This window comes from Nerophis lumbriciformis, linkage group LG04, assembly GCF_033978685.3.
Source record: "Nerophis lumbriciformis linkage group LG04, RoL_Nlum_v2.1, whole genome shotgun sequence".
Taxonomy (NCBI): Eukaryota; Metazoa; Chordata; class Actinopteri; order Syngnathiformes; family Syngnathidae; genus Nerophis; species Nerophis lumbriciformis.
The window spans coordinates 2,060,585-2,077,319 of record NC_084551.2 but is presented as its reverse complement, the minus strand read 5'-3'; the positions used below and the strand labels follow the sequence as shown (position 1 = coordinate 2,077,319).

Below are 16,735 nucleotides of genomic sequence, written 5' to 3'. Positions count from 1 at the left end.
GATTTTACAGTAAAAACTTTATATTTACAAAATTTTACTGTAAAATATTGTTTTTTTTTTATTTTTTACAACATTTTACGGTAAATGGAAAAACAGTACCGCTGAAAAAGCTGGCAGCTTAATTGCCTGAATTTTTCTGTTATATTTACATTGGTTTTTACTACAGACGTCCGATAATATCGGACTGCCGATATTATCGGCCGATAAATGCTTTAAAATGTAATATCTGAAATTATCTGTATCGGTTTCTAAATTATCGGTATGGGTTTCAAAAAGTAAAATGTATGACTTTTTAAAACGCTGCTGTGTAAACGTACGTAGGGAGAAGTACAGAGCGCCAATAAACCTTAAAGGCACTGCCTCTGCGTGCCGGCCCAGTCACATAATATCTACGGCTTTTCACACACACAAGTGAATACAACGCATACTTGATCAACAGCCATACAGGTCACACTGAGGGTGGCCGTATAAACAACTTTAACACTGTTACAAATATGCGCCACACTGTGAACCCACACCAAACAAGAATGACAAACACATTTCGGGAGAACATCCGCACCGTAGCACAGCATAAACACAACAGAACAAATACCCAGAAACCCTTGCAGCACTAACTCTTCCGGGACGCGACAATTTACACCTCCCGTACTCTCTAACCCCCACCCCCACCTTAGGTTCAACTTCATCAATCTGTGCTCAGCAAGTTTGCATTTCGGGAGATACTGTAGGTATTAATCTAAGATTGTTTTAAAAGGAAATCGATCAATTTTATGAAAAAAGCATTGGATTTAGGTAGAGACGTCCGATAATATCGGGCTGCCGATATTATCGGCCGATAAATGCTTTAAAATGTCATATCGGAAATTATCGGTATCGGTTTCAAAAAGTTAAATGTATGACTTTTTAAAACGCCGCTGTACGGAGTAGTACACGGACGTAGGGAGAAGTACAGAGCGCCATGGTATTTTTTTTTTTGTCATAAAGAAATACAATCATGTGTGCTTACGGACTGTATCCCTGCAGACTGTATTGATCTATATTGATATATAATGTATATATTGTGTTTCTTATGTTGATTTAATAATTTAAAAAAAATAAATAATAATTATTTTTTATTTTTTTATTTATTTTTATTTCTTGTGGCCCAACCAATCGGTCCACGGACCGGTGGTTGGGGACCACTGCTCTAAGGTACAGTCCCATGTGCTCCTCTATTTATTTGGGAGGTCCCTGGTTACATCACTGAGGCTACTTCTGAAGGAAGAGGGGTAATTTCAGCAGCCCCAGTTAGACACAATTTATGATTATTCAGAAATGCAAATGTGCTGACACTCGTGATATCACCCTGTCTCCGCTTTGTCTGCGTCACGGTACTGATGTTCGCCCTTGGCAGTCAGCAGGCCGGGTTTGGACACAAACACTGATACGAGACGACTCGCAATCCTGGATTGCGAGTTGTCCCTTTGCACAGATAGAAAAGTACAACTTCAGCACAATTGATAATAACTACAGCAACGGCCTTTAAGCATAAGAGTTGTGTGATAACTTTGCACATTATTATTCTAACAGTCACCCATTGAGCATGTTTGGGATGCTGTGGATCAGCGTACATACCTGCCAACTACTCCGGTTTTCCCGTAATTAGTACGGTTTTCATAACCTATTCCGGGTTACGGTTGCAGTGATAAAAAATACGGTTTTTCATTCATTAAAAAAAAATAAAAAAATTTAGTTTTATTCACGAAATCGCGTAACAACAATGACAATCGACACTGCTTCCCGTAACTTCCTATCGAGCCATTCCGAATGCCATGCGCGAGGCTATTTATAGCACCGCTGCCAAGCACGAGGCACCAGTTGCCATTGTTTCCAAACGAGCGAACGATCATGGAATCAGCCGGAGAAAAATCGCAAACAAGTCTTAAACCGAAAAGAAATCTGCAGTCATTCCGTGAACAATATTCAAAAGCCTATCCGGGAATAATTATCCGTTCCAAAAAGGGTGAAAACTACGCGAATTGCACCTTGTGCAGACAAGATTTTTCGATCGGACACGGAGGAATTAGCGATGTAAAAGACCACGTTGGGACAAAAAAACACAAGTCTAATGCCGTTGCTAGCGATACAAGTGGAAAACTTTCAACGTTTATCGGATTTTAGCCACAAAAAGGTAATGACACCAATGTTATCTATTGGAATTGTTTAGTACTGTTATACTGTTAAAAGTGTTTATACTATTTATGCTTTCAAGTCCAAGTTGAAGAAATCTTGTTAAATGTTGACAGCATAACTACCAAAATACAGAAGTATGTCCTTAATATTTTTGCAGTGCTATTTCTGTTGAAAAGTTCAAATGATTACATTAGAGATGTGATGTGCCACTTTTCAAGTGTCTGATGGCTTCAATTAATTTTCATGAATTTTTCATATTTTGAATTCTTTTGAAAGGCTTACAAAAAAACTACATTTGAATTGTAATTCCATGCTATTGACAGGACTATTAATTTTAATGACGTTAGCTTACCATGTTTACAGTATGATAATTGTGATAGAAAAGTGAATTTTATGCACAGAATATTTTTTACAATTGAACAAGGCAGTAGATTATACAAGCTTGGACAGAAAGTTAATAATGACACCAATTTTTTTTTTAATGGAATTTTTTAGTACTGTTTTACCATTTGTTTACTGTAAAAAGTGTTTATACTGTTTATACTTTCAATTAACAAGTTGAAGTCTTGTGAAAGGTTGACAGGATAACTGGCATTAACTGTCAAAATAATTTCAAACTATTGAAGTTAGCTTACAGAATAAACATGTCAATCAACCCATATGATTTTTGCTGTAATATTTTTGTTTTGAAAAGTCACTGTGACTGATAGAAAAGTGATGGTTTTAGCAACATTTTAACCTGTCTGAATGCTAATAATCATTTTGCGTCGGGGGGCGAAGCCTGAAACCCCCACCAGGACTTTGAAGAAGATGTGTTGCACTGCGTGAGGCAAATGGTCACACCAGATACTCACTGTTTTTCTGACCCCCCCCCAAACCCTCAATATAGCAAAACTGCACATTTCAGCGTGGGCAGCCTAAGGCACACCTGTGCAATAATCATGCTGTTTAATCAGCGTCTTGATATGCCACCACCTCACAGGTGTGGCATATCATGGATTATCTTGGCAAAGAAGAAATGCTCACTAACACAGATTTAGACAATATTTGAGAGGAATATGTCGTATGTATATTGTAAAAGTTTTAGATCTTTGAGTTCAACTCATGAAAAATGGGAGCAAAAACATATTTTTGTTCAGTATATGATCCCACCCATTAATCAGTCCTTCATCAACCATCTCCCTTTCAGTCCATCTCTCCATTCATACTGTCTGCTTGAAGTTGACAATATTGCACAGTGCTGTATTCATTATTGTCCAAGTGGGCCTCAGTGTAATTTCCTTTCAGGCTGAGACGTCTGACATGCAACCATGTGTGCTTATCAATTCAGAATAAGCACAATAGGGAGTGTCACGCTTCCTCTGTGGGAATTAAAATTGGAAATGAGGACAAGGAGGTGTTGATCTGTATCAGAGTTGATTATCGCTGATGCTGTATGCCATTTGTTATGTGAGACTTAGGGCACGTTAACACTTGTCATACTTGGGTCGTTATGAAAGGAACTCTGGTGTGTTTGCACGATACGTTAGGTCACCTGTGAACCCCATTAACCAAACCCTGGGGCCCACTTGCAGGTAGGGGTGTCACAATCCGATATTGATATTGGATATCAGTCCGATATCAGTAAAAAATATCATGTACCTGATTATACCGCTTACATCTAAAACCAGTTCTGTCCAAATCAGAACCATGGACAGTGGCTGTCTCTTACAGGTCACAACATTAGGTACATAATATAATGAGATCCAATACAAGAGCTCCATCAAACATTAAACCTTTAAAAAGATCATAATGCTGTGTGTAGAACTTAGTTCTTCAACTTTGATCATGATCAGAGCTACTTTTACAAAGACAAGATCCAAGTGAGTTAGGTTTGTTTAAAATATATGACTGGGAGACAAATATATTGTACATGCAAACATAGAGTACAGGCCAAAGGTTTGGACACACCTTCTCATTCAATGCTGTTATGTAACACTAAGGGGAGGTGACGGCTCAGACACCAGGGGGCGGTATGTACAATGATTTTTTATATATATTAACCATATATCAGTGACGTGCAGTCACTAGAGGCAGGTGAGGCGGGGCCTCACCTGCCATCATGAAAAGAAAAAAAATGTAAAAAGAAAAAAAAAAAATTAAATTGTTATACAGGTAAAAGCCAGTAAATTAGAATATTTTGAAAAACTTGATTTATTTCAGTAATTGCATTCAAAAGGTGTAACTTGTACATTATATTTATTCATTGCACACAGACTGATGCATTCAAATGTTTATTTCATTTAATTTTGATGATTTGAAGTGGCAACAAATGAAAATCCAAAATTCCGTGTGTCACAAAATTAGAATATTACTTAAGGCTAATACAAAAAAGGGATTTTTAGAAATGTTGGCCAACTGAAAAGTATGAAAATGAAAAATATGAGCATGTACAATACTCAATACTTGGTTGGAGCTCCTTTTGCCTCAATTACTGCGTTAATGCGGCGTGGCATGGAGTCGATGAGTTTCTGGCACTGCTCAGGTGTTATGAGAGCCCAGGTTGCTCTGATAGTGGCCTTCAACTCTTCTGCGTTTTTGGGTCTGGCATTCTGCATCTTCCTTTTCACAATACCCCACAGATTTTCTATGGGGCTAAGGTCAGGGGAGTTGGCGGGCCAATTTAGAACAGAAATACCATGGTCTGTAAACCAGGCACGGGTAGATTTTGCGCTGTGTGCAGGCGCCAAGTCCTGTTGGAAATACTTGAAATCTCCATCTCCATAGAGCAGGTCAGCAGCAGGAAGCATGAAGTGCTCTAAAACTTGCTGGTAGACGGCTGCGTTGACCCTGGATCTCAGGAAACAGAGTGGACGCTCAGCAGTATTTGTTTGGTCATAATGCTGTATATTTGTGTAAAGCTAATGTTTACATATTGTGTATTACATTTCAGTATGTTGGTTGAATCATATAGCTTATACATTTGTCATTGTGTGTATTTCAGTTTTACAAATAAATAAATAAAATAAAAGTCCAGTGCAAGACAAAGCAAGATCAACAACAATAAAGAGCCTAAATGGATTAATCTGCTTTGGAACTTTATTAGAACGTCCTGGATTGGTTGTTAGCTGTCTGCCAAGCTGTACAACCTCAACACATATAGTGAGGGCAGAACACCCGCCGTAGAATTGTTATATCAACTAAAGCCCACACTTAAACTTTCCACGTGCAAGATTGAATCTATTTAAAAAAATTATTTCATAAGAAGTCAAAAGGTGCAAAAACAATAATGTTGGTGTTGGAGGAGTTGTGAATGACTGCAGGGACACAACATTAGATACACCTGCAGACTGCAGGTGTACCTAATTCACAACTCCTCCAACACGAACATTATAGTTTTTGCACTTTTTGGCTTCTTATTAAATAACTTTTGTAACCTATTTTCATGGGCTTTCCTCTTTGTGATGTTAAGTTCCTGTTATGCGCTGTTATAGAGTATATGCCTTGAGCTCTTATTTTGAAGGCGCTAAGAGCGGAAGTGATGTCACGTTGCGGAGGTTTTTGAAAGAAGGTAAATAAAGTGGTCCTCGTGTAAACTGGAGCCTCCGTGTTTGTTATTTTGTAGTTTCATGCAGTATAGGCGACATTTATAAACCCTCGGTTACACTTTTTTAAATAGATTCAATCTTGCACGTGGAAAGTTTAAGTGAGGGCTTTAGTTGCGGCGCGTGGACTTAATTTCTAAGTAAAGGTAAGACCATAATAACGTTTTTTTTATTAAATGTGCTTTTTTGTGTGCTACAGTTTGTATGTGTAAAGTTAAAGTTAAGTTAAAGTACCAATGATTGTCACACACACACTAGGTGTAATGAAATGTGTCCTCTGCATTTGACCCATCCCTTTGATCACCCCCTGGGAGGTGAGGGGAGCAGTGGGCAGCAGTGGCGCCGCGCCCGGGAATAATTGTTGGTGATTTAACCCCCAATTCCAACCCTTGATGCTGAGTGCCAAGCAGGGAAGAATGCTGGTATGAGCTTTTAAACATAACCCGTTAACTGCTGCAAATCAAATGGTGAATAAGATACTCTTTAGGGTTCATATGTTTGTAAATCTGACTGCGATGAAGTCAGTGCCTCACCAGCCATCAACCTCACCGCACATCACTGCCATATATATATAATAATCAAACAATACAAATATAAACTAAGGAAATGGAGTGTGAACTAGATCCAAACGTGTATGTGATGTGTGGCTATGTGTGTGATTAGCTGTAGTGTGTGTTACCAAGTGTTGTGTTGGGCGAGAGGAGGAACAAGGCAGGAAGACAGTCCGTTGGGCAGGCAGATGATCCAGGGCAGGAGAGAAGAGGCAAGATCCGTTTCCAAGCGGGAGGTCGAGAATCCAAAAGGGCAGTCCGGGAGGTAAGGGAAACAACAGGGGATCACGGAAGAACACGGGAAGCGCTGCGGGAAGAAAACAGGAACATCAGACACAACACAAACACGGAAGTCACAGGGGAGGAGCGAGTTCGCGGGATGGAAGCCAGACATGGGATGCTTACAAGGGTAAGAAGACTATACTCCGGCGAGCGACGGCAGGTTGTCCAGGCTTAAGAAGACCGCTTGATCATCACAGGCAGGTGTGTCGATTGGCGGTAAATGATTGCCGCTGGCGGCCGTGGGCGTGTCCCGAGGTGCACTCACTGGAGCGCACAGATGGATGAGCGGCATTGGCAGGAGTCTGAGCCGTAACAAATGCGTTTTCTTTATTTTCATGACTATTGTAGATTGTTACTGAAGACATCAAAACTATGAATGAACACATGTGGAAGGTGAAATAACTGAAAACATGTTTTATATTCTATTTTCTTCAAAATAGCCACCCTTTGCTCTGATTACGGTTTTGCACACTTTTGGCATTCTCTCGATGAGCTTCAAGCGGTAGTCACCTGAAATGGTTTTCACTTCACAGGTGTCATAGTGTTGATGCCTTCAGTGACAATCTACAGCAGGGGTGCTCATTACGTCGACCGCGAGCTACCGGTCGATCTCGGAGGGTGTGTCAGTCGATCACCAGCCAGGCATAAAAAAAATAGTCCTAAAAATGAGCGATCATAAATCTTCACTATGACGTCACTTTCGTCACTTGATTGACATTCACGGCACCCGAGGGTCTTCTGAGATGACGCTGGCTGCTGCCAGCTCTTTAAAATTACCGACTGGAAGGCGAGAAACACTTTATTTCAACAGACTCTGGCGCCGTACCTGTCGTCAAAACTCCAAAGACCGACTGCACAGTTGCACAGTTGCGCTAACAAAATAAGAGTCTCAGAAAGCTGGCAAGCTACGGAGTTTGCCGCCAATGTATTTCTCGTAAAGTGCATACAAAGGAGTACGGAAGCTGGACAAATAAGATGCCAAAAACCAACCACTTTCATGTGGTATTGGACAGAAAGGAGGACTTTTTTTCTCCTCCATTCGAAAATGCGGACATTATCAGCACCACTGTCTGATTCCAATCAATGCAAGTCATCAGAATCAGGTAATACACCAACTTATATTCTTGTCTTCATGAAAGAAAGGAATCTATATGTGTTAAACATGCTTGTATTATCTTTAAACACCTTTAACTTGTTAACAATATTAACTATGTGTGTTAAACATGCTTGTATTATCTTTAAACACCTTTAAGTTGTTAACAATATTAACTATATGTATTAAACATTCTTGTATTATCATTAAACACCTTTAATTTTTTAACAATATTAACTATGTGTTAAACATGCTTGTATTATCATTAAACACCTTTAACTTGTTAACAATATTAACTATATGTGTTAAACATGCTTGTATTATCATTAAACACCTTTAACTTGTTAACAATATTAACTATATGCATTAAACATTCTTGTATTATCATTAAACACCTTTAACTTGTTAACAGTATTAACTATATGTGTTAAACATGCTTGTATTATCTTTAAACACCTTTAAGTTGTTAACAATATTAACTATATGTATTAAACATGCTTGTTTTATCATTAAACACCTTTAACTTGTTAACAATATTAAATATATATATTAAACATGCTTGTATTATCATTAAACACCTTTAACTTGTTAACAATATTAACTATATGTGTTAAACATGCTTGTATTATCTTTAAACACCTTTAAGTTGTTAACAATATTAACTATATGTGTACATTCTTGTATTATCATTAAACACCTTTAATTTTTTAACAATATAACTATGTGTTAAACATGCTTGTATTATCATTAAACACCTTTAACTTGTTAACAATATTAACTATATGTTCTAAACATGCTTGTATTATCATTAAACACCTTTAATTTATTAACAATATTAACTATATGTGTTAAACATGCTTGCATTATCTTTAAACACCTTTTACTTGTTAACAATATTAACTATATGTATTAAACATGCTTGTATTATCATTAAACACCTTTAATTTTTTAACAATATTAACTATATGTGTTAAACATGCTTGCATTATCATTAAACACCTTTAACTTGTTAACAAAAACATATATTTCATAAATAAGTCAATATAAATGATATATATGAATGAGGTAGATCCCCACGACTTGATCAATTGAAAAGTAGCTCGCCTGCAGAAAAAGTGTGAGCACCCCTGATCTACAGTGATCTACCTACTCAGTGGCCTAGTGGTTAGAGTGTCCGCCCTGAGATCGGTAGGTTGTGGGTTCAAACCCCGGCCGAGTCATACCAAAGACTATAAAAATGGGACCCATTACCTCCCTGCTTGGCACTCAGTATCAAGGGTTGGAATTGGGGGTTAAATCACCAAAAATCATTCCCGGGCGCGACCACCGCTGCTGCCCACTGCTCCCCTCACCTCCCAGGGGGTGATCAAGGGTGATGGGTCAAATGCAGAGAATAATTTCGCCACACCTAGTGTGTGTGTGACAATCATTGGTACCTTAACTTTTAACTTTAACTTTTAAATAGTCATGCAAATTAAGAAAACGCATTGAAAAGAGAAGGTGTGTCCAAACTTTTGGCCTGTACGGTATTTTCTGAAAAATTGCAAAGTTGCATGTGCAGTACATTTGACGTAGACTAGAGCATTACCCACCAATCAGCCCAACTTAACACCAGGAGAACTATGACGAGGCATCACACCTCTGATTGGAGATAATGTCAACATGGCTGACTTTCCCTCTCTCTCTCTCCCAGCTCCACCCTGCTGCGCGTCTCTCTCATTCCACACCCAAACCCTTTCCAATCTCCCGGCTTCTGCATTCAATTTCGTACGCGGCCTTCCTCCATCATCGTCACCCCCCCGCCGTCTCCTTCGAATACTAGTTATTTTCTCCGGCTAATGCTGTCAATAGCTCTCAATAACAATGGAAAGGCCGCCGCTTCCATGGCGTTCGTCGATGAAGGTGTCGCCTCCTATTCGTCACACTGGCAATCTGCCTCTCGGTAATAGCCAATCAAATGGCCGCCCTGGAAAACGCAGAGCTCCTCGTGATGGGTTCACCCATCGATTTGATTGAGTGCACCTGAAGGGCCCGCCACTTCGGCCATCCTCCCCGCGCCCGATCGATACGCCTTCACGCCGACACACAGTGACTGCATCAAAACACACACACACACAAGTACAGCAGTCATAGTGGTGATCTCGCTGTGGGGTCAAACTAATCATCAGTTGCGTAACTCATTTTAGGGCATGTGGACATAAATGTAACAACAGCAGGGGGTCTGAGCCATACAGTCATTATGCATGTATGTTTCAGCACACATACACCATATTGATTCAAAACGGCGACTCCCGCAGCGCGGCCATTATTCCACGACGTGTCACGCTCGCCGATGGCCTCACGCCCAGCCCTGCCGTCGATGCACTCGGAGCCGGGCTAAGCGTAATGAGGGCAGCGGCGGCCATCTGCGCAGTATGGTGCGCGTTGTTAGTTGAAAACACTGGCATGCGGAGGCTTCTTCCACACATTCTGTCCCCACAATGCACCCGAGGAAGTCACGGTGTGCAGTAAAGGGGGAAAAGGAGGTGGTCGATAATTGCATGGGCAGAAAAAAAATGAAGAGAAAAGGCTAAGGAATGAATGCAAAAAAAAATTGTTTTGCAATTTTTGAAGCCCACAAACTAATTAAAAATGTTGTTTTTTTTAAAAAGGGAAAAAAGTATACTAGGGGATCTTCATCCATCCATCCATCTTCTTCCGCTTATCCGACTAGGGCAGTGGTTCTCAAACTTTTTTTGTCATCCCCCACTTTGGACAAGGGGGAGTTTTCAAGCCCCACCTGCCCCCTTCGCCCCAACAGAGCGCTAAAGCCAAGCTTTAACATTTTCAAATTTATTGAACATCAAGTTGTATACATTCAAACTCAATAACATAAAATAACATTAAGTTCAGTAATAAATAAAATAACTGTGCAGCTGTGGTATAACTTGCATCAAGTTCAATAATAAATAAAATAACTTCCATCAAGTTCAATAATAAATAAAACAAAAGTGTTATAACTTGCATCAAGTTCAATAATAAATCAAAAAAAGTGTAATAACTTGCATCACGTTCAATAATAAATCAAAAAAACTGTTATAACTTGCATCAAGTTCAATAATAAATCAAAAAAAGTGTTATGACTTGCATCACGTTCAATAATAAATCAAAAAAAGTGTTATAACTTGCATCAAGTTCAATAATAAATCAAATAAAAGTGTTATAACTTGCATCAAGTTCAATAATAAATCAAAAAAAGTGTTATAACTTGCATCAAGTTCAATAATAAATCAAAAAGTGTTATAACTTGCATCACGTTCAATAATAAATCAAAAAAAGTGTTATAACTTGCATCAAGTTCAATAATAAATCAAAAAAAGTGTTATAACTTGCATCAAGTTCAATAATAAATAAAACAAAAGTGTTATAACTTGCATCAAGTTCAATAATAAATCAAAAAAAGTGTTATAACTTGCATCAAGTTCAATAATAAATCAAATAACTTGCATCAAGTTCAATAATAAAAACAATAAAAGTGCCACTTTGCAATCTTTGCAAAAAAAAAAAAAGGAGGAGCTATGCATTTGGCAAGACAGGGCAAGTGACAGCACTTTCCCCCAGGAGAGCCACCTTGCTTCACTGTGAAACAGCACGGCTGTATGATCAGCTCCCATTTCCTCACACAGTGCAGAGAACAGTCGCACTTTCAGTGGTCGTGTTTTGATCAAATTTACCGCGCTCACAACATGTTAAAACCTCATTGAGTTCGGGGCTGAGCTGCCTTGACGCGAGTGCTTCCCGGTGAATGACACAGTGTGTGCCCGTCACATTTTTGTTTCTCTGCAGGCGCTGGCTCTGGCTCGACGACCTTTGAGGTGCGAGTCACAAATGTATATATTTGTGTAATTGTGATCCACACATTAGCCTGCTAACCATCCGCGCGAAAGTCCGCTTAGCCCCGCCCCCATTAGTTACTGTTGCTATGTCTGTCAAACTTTCGCTCCTACCGAGAAATATAAAGCCTACAGTAAAAATAAGTACCGGTAATTTCCATTTATTTATATAGCGGATTTCACAGACAGAATCACAAAGTGATTTACAGTGTGTATAAAAAATGAAAGCATAGAAAAAAAAATAATCTAAGAATATAATAATTAAAAAAAAATTTAAAGTGAAATTTCCTCCCGTTCCTCGCGCCCCACCTGTCATGTCTCTATTCCCCACCAGTGGGGCGCGCCCCACACTTTGAGAAACGCTGGACTAGGGGGATCTAGGTGGACTAGGTGGACACCGGCGGTGAAGGATGCCGTCAAGCTGAAGAAGGAGTCCTATCGGGTTCTTTTGGCTCATAGGACTCCTGAGGCAGCGGGCAGGTACCGACAGGCCAAGCGGTGTGCGGCTTCAGCGGTCGCGGAGGCAAAAACTCGGACATGGGAGGAGTTCGGTGAGGCCATGGAAAACGACTTCCGGACGGCTTCGAAGCGATTCTGGACCACCATCCGCCGCCTCAGGAAGGGGAAGCAGTGCACTATCAACACCGTGTATGGTGGGGATGGTGTTCTGCTGACCTCGACTGCGGATGTTGTGGATCGGTGGAGGGAATACTTCGAAAACCTCCTCAATCCCACCAACACGTCTTCCTATGAGGAAGCAGTGCCTGGGGAGTCTGTGGTGGGCTCTCCTATTTCTGGGGCTGAGGTTGCTGAGGTAGTTAAAAAGCTCCTCGGTGGCAAGGCCCCGGGGGTAGATGAGATCCGCCCGGAGTTCCTTAAGGCTCTGGATGCTGTGAGGCTGTCTTGGTTGACAAGACTCTGCAGCATCGCGTGGACATCGGGGGCGGTACCACTGGATTGGCAGACCGGGGTGGTGGTTCCTCTCTTTAAGAAGGGGAACCGGAGGGTGTGTTCTAACTATCGTGGGATCACACTCCTCAGCCTTCCCGGTAAGGTCTATTCAGGTGTACTGGAGAGGAGGCTACGCCGGATAGTCGAACCTCGGATTCAGGAGGAACAGTGTGGTTTTCGTCCTGGTCGTGGAACTGTGGACCAGCTCTATACTCTCGGCAGGGTCCTTGAGGGTGCATGGGAGTTTGCCCAACCAGTCTACATGTGTTTTGTGGACTTGGAGAAGGCATTCGACCGTGTCCCTGGGGAAGTCCTGTGGGGAGTGCTCAGAGAGTACGGGGTGTCGGACTGTCTGATTGTGGCAGTCCGCTCCCTGTATGATCAGTGCCAGAGCTTGGGGGCACATTTAATGTATGATCAAAATAATTGCCCAGGCCTGGTTTAGGCACTCAAAACCGGGAGAGGGCGAGACATAATGCTAACAACACTTTTGAAAGTTGCCTGGCCATATCAGCCAAGGAGATAACCATAGGTACAGTCAAATAGATGGCAACATTTTTATTTCAGCCTTTTTAAAGAAAAGTGTGATATATGTTGTCCATCCATCCATCCATTTCCTACCGCTTGTCCCTTTTTGGGGTCGCTGGAGCCTATCTCAGCTGCATTCATGCGGAAGATGTATTACATATTAATTTGATGACATCGTTGTTGTCACAATCTCTCAGTTTCGTGTAGTATTTGTCGATAGGATCTATCCAGTGAGGCCACGATGCCTTCAAAAGTGCCTTCCTTACCTCCTGTGCTTTCTCAATGCATTATGCATTATGAAGCGTTCACATACAGCAGGGGTCGGTAACCTTTTTGGCTGAGAGAGCCATAAAAAGCCGAATATTTTAAAGTGTATTTCTGTGAGAGACATATCATATTTTTTTTAACACTGAATACCACTAAATACCGAAATTCAGCGCCTCTCCCGAAAACCTCCCGGAAGAAATTTTCTCCCGAAAATCTCCCGGAATTCAGCCGGAGCTGGAGGCCACGCCCCCTCCAGCCCCATGCGGACCTGAGTCCAGTGTGCGCACACAAGGAGACGAAGCAGAAGAACGAGACCGTAGTCAAAGAGCACAGGGGAGACACTTCTCCAGGGCCGATGTATGCTCGGGGCAACACCCTTCACCTGACCCGGCAGTGGGTCTCCACAGCGGACGACTTTAGGGTGAATGATGAGTCCAGCGATTAGTTGCAAATCTTGCTTTATTGATTGCTTGCACACAGCCAATCCAACACAAAACCAACTAGTCCCTCCCCGCACTCACACTACCGCTCCCTCTCTTCTCTCGCCCACACACTCACTGACGTCACTCACCTCACATGCTGTCACCTATTAAAGGGCCACACATACACATACTCTACTCTCATAACACACAGTACAGTTAGTACTACTCAGTGGCCAAGTGGTTAGAGTGTCCGCCCTGAGATCGGTAGGTTGTGAGTTCAAACCCCGGCCGAGTCATACCAAAGACTATAAAAATGGGACCCATTACCTCCCTGCTTGGCACTCAGCATCAAGGGTTGGAATTGGGGGTTAAATCACCAAAAATGATTCCCTGGCGCGGCCACCGCTGCTGCTCACTGCTCCCCTCACCTCCCAGGGGGTGGTCAGGGGTGATGGGTCAAATGCAGAGAATAATTTCGCCACACCTCGTGTGTGTGTGACAATCATTGGTACTTTAACTTTTTTTAAACTTTTTAGTAGAACAACTGCGTTTTCATTACTGTGTATTTGATAGGTGCCATTGCCCCGGAATAGTATTGCATTGTACTTTCAAGTACAACAATGAGTAGATGAGTGTTATGTGTGTGTATATGTGTAAATAAATGAACACTGAAATTCAAGTATTTCTTTTATTTATATATATAATAAAATAAATAAATATATATATAGCTAGAATTCACTGAAAGTCAAGTATTTCATACACATATATATATATATATATATATATATATATATGAAATACTCGAGTTGGTGAATTCTAGCTCTAAATATACTCCTCCCCTCTTAACCACGCCCACAACCACGCCCCCCGCCCCGACCACGCCCCTCACCCCCCACCTCCCGAAATCAGAGGTCTCAAGGTTGGCAAGTATGATTTTTAAGTAAGACCAACATTTTTAGAGTACAACAAGTCTATTATTATTTTTAATAACGTTGTTTGTCATGTCTGTGTGATCATGTTTTGTTTTAGTCATGTTCGGTTTTGTTTTTGGACTTTTTGTGCACTTTTCTTTGTTTTGTCACCATAGCAACCATTAATTTTCACCTGTCACGTCACGCACCTGTTTCACGTTTTGAGTCACTCACCTGTTTTCACTAATCATGTCTGTAGTATTTAAGTTCATTGTTTTCAGTTTGTCTTGCTGGCGACATCTGTTAGGACTTGGGCTATAGCGTGATTTGTTCTCCCGTGGTGCAAATGATTTGGACCAGACATGGCGTGAAGGTGAAGACATTTAATTTTAACACTCAAAAAAAAAAAAAAAAAAAAAGGCGCTCACAGTGGAGGTTCTAAAACTTGGCTATAAACACAAAACTTGCACAAAGGCAGAAACTATGAACAATGAAACAAAAACACTAACTGTGGCATTAATAAACAAAAACTTACTTGGACATGGCATGAAGTGTGCAGAGGTAAACAGAGTGTGACAGGGGTGTGAATGCGGATGTCGCCAGAAAGACAAACTGAAAACAATGAACTTAAATACTACAGACATGATTAGTGAAAACAGGTGCGTGACTTAAAACGTGAAACAGGTGCGTGACGTGACAGTTGGAAACTAATGGTTGTTATGGTGACAAAACAAACAAAAGTGCACAAAAAGTCCAAAAACAAAACCGAACATGACTAAAACAAAACATGATCACACAGACATGACATTGTTATTCTGAATTTAACCAGAGGTGGGTAGAGTAGCCAGAAATTGTACTCAAGTAAGAGTACTGTTACTTTAGAGATTTATTACTCAAGTAAAAGTAAGGAGTAGTCACCCAAATATTTACTTGAGTAAAAGTAAAAAGTATGTTGTGAAAAAACTACTCAAGTACTGAGTAACATACACACACATATCTTATATATATATATATATATATATATATATATATATATATATATATATATATATATATACATACATACATACATACATACATACATATATATATATATATATATATATATATATATATATATATATATATATATATATATATATACACACACACATTTATATATATATATATATATATATATATATATATATATACAGTATATAATTTATATTTATTTATTTTGCCGTTTTTGTTTACATGTTAAAGGTGTTTTAATGAATATACATGCATGTTTAACACATATAGATTCCTTTCTTTCATGAAGACAAGAATATAAGTTGGTGTATTACCTGATTCTGATGACTTGCATTGATTGTAATCAGACAGTAGTGATGATAACGTCCACGTTTTCAAATGGAGGAGAAAAAAAGTTCCTCCTTTCTGTCTAATACCACATGAAAGTGGTTGGTTTTTGGCATCTTATTTGTCCAGCTTCCATATTCGTTTTTATACACTTTACAAGAAATACATTGGCGGCAAACTCCGTAGCTTGCTCGCTTGTTTGCGCTGGCTTTCGGAGACTCTTGTTTTGAAAGCGCAGGCGCGATGGAGCGGCACTTTTATTGTGAAGACAGGAACTGTGCAGTCAGTCTTTAGGCTTTTGACGGGATGTACGGTTGAAATAAAAAAAGTATCTTTTTTCCTTCACACTTTTGATTGATTGATTGAAACTTTTATTAGTAGATTGCACAGTACAGTATATATTCCGTACAATTGACCACTAAATGGTAACACCCCAATAAGTTTTTCAACTTTTTTAAGTCAGGTCATGTGACCGCCTGGCTCTGTTTGATTGGTCCAACGTCACCAGTGACTGCATCTGATTGGTGGAACGAAGTGAACGTCACCAGTGACTGTATTTGTTGAAACACTATGAAGGTCTGTCTGACAGACCAAAACAAACAAAGCGTGCATTAACAGATCGATAAAAAATAGTAGCGAGTAGCGAGCTGAATGTAGATAAAAGTAGCGGAGTAAAAGTAGCGTTTCTTCTCTATAAATATACTCAAGTAAAAGTAAAAGTATGTTGCAATAAAACTACTCTTAGAAGTACAATTCATCCC

General features: G+C 40.0%; 1 protein-coding gene across 4 annotated transcripts in view; it reads left to right on the top strand.

The window, feature by feature from the left end:
* grik5 (glutamate receptor, ionotropic, kainate 5) overlaps positions 1-16,735 on the top strand; it is a 617,387-nt gene that overhangs the window by 374,461 nt on the left and 226,191 nt on the right. The gene's annotated exons all lie outside the window — the stretch shown is intronic.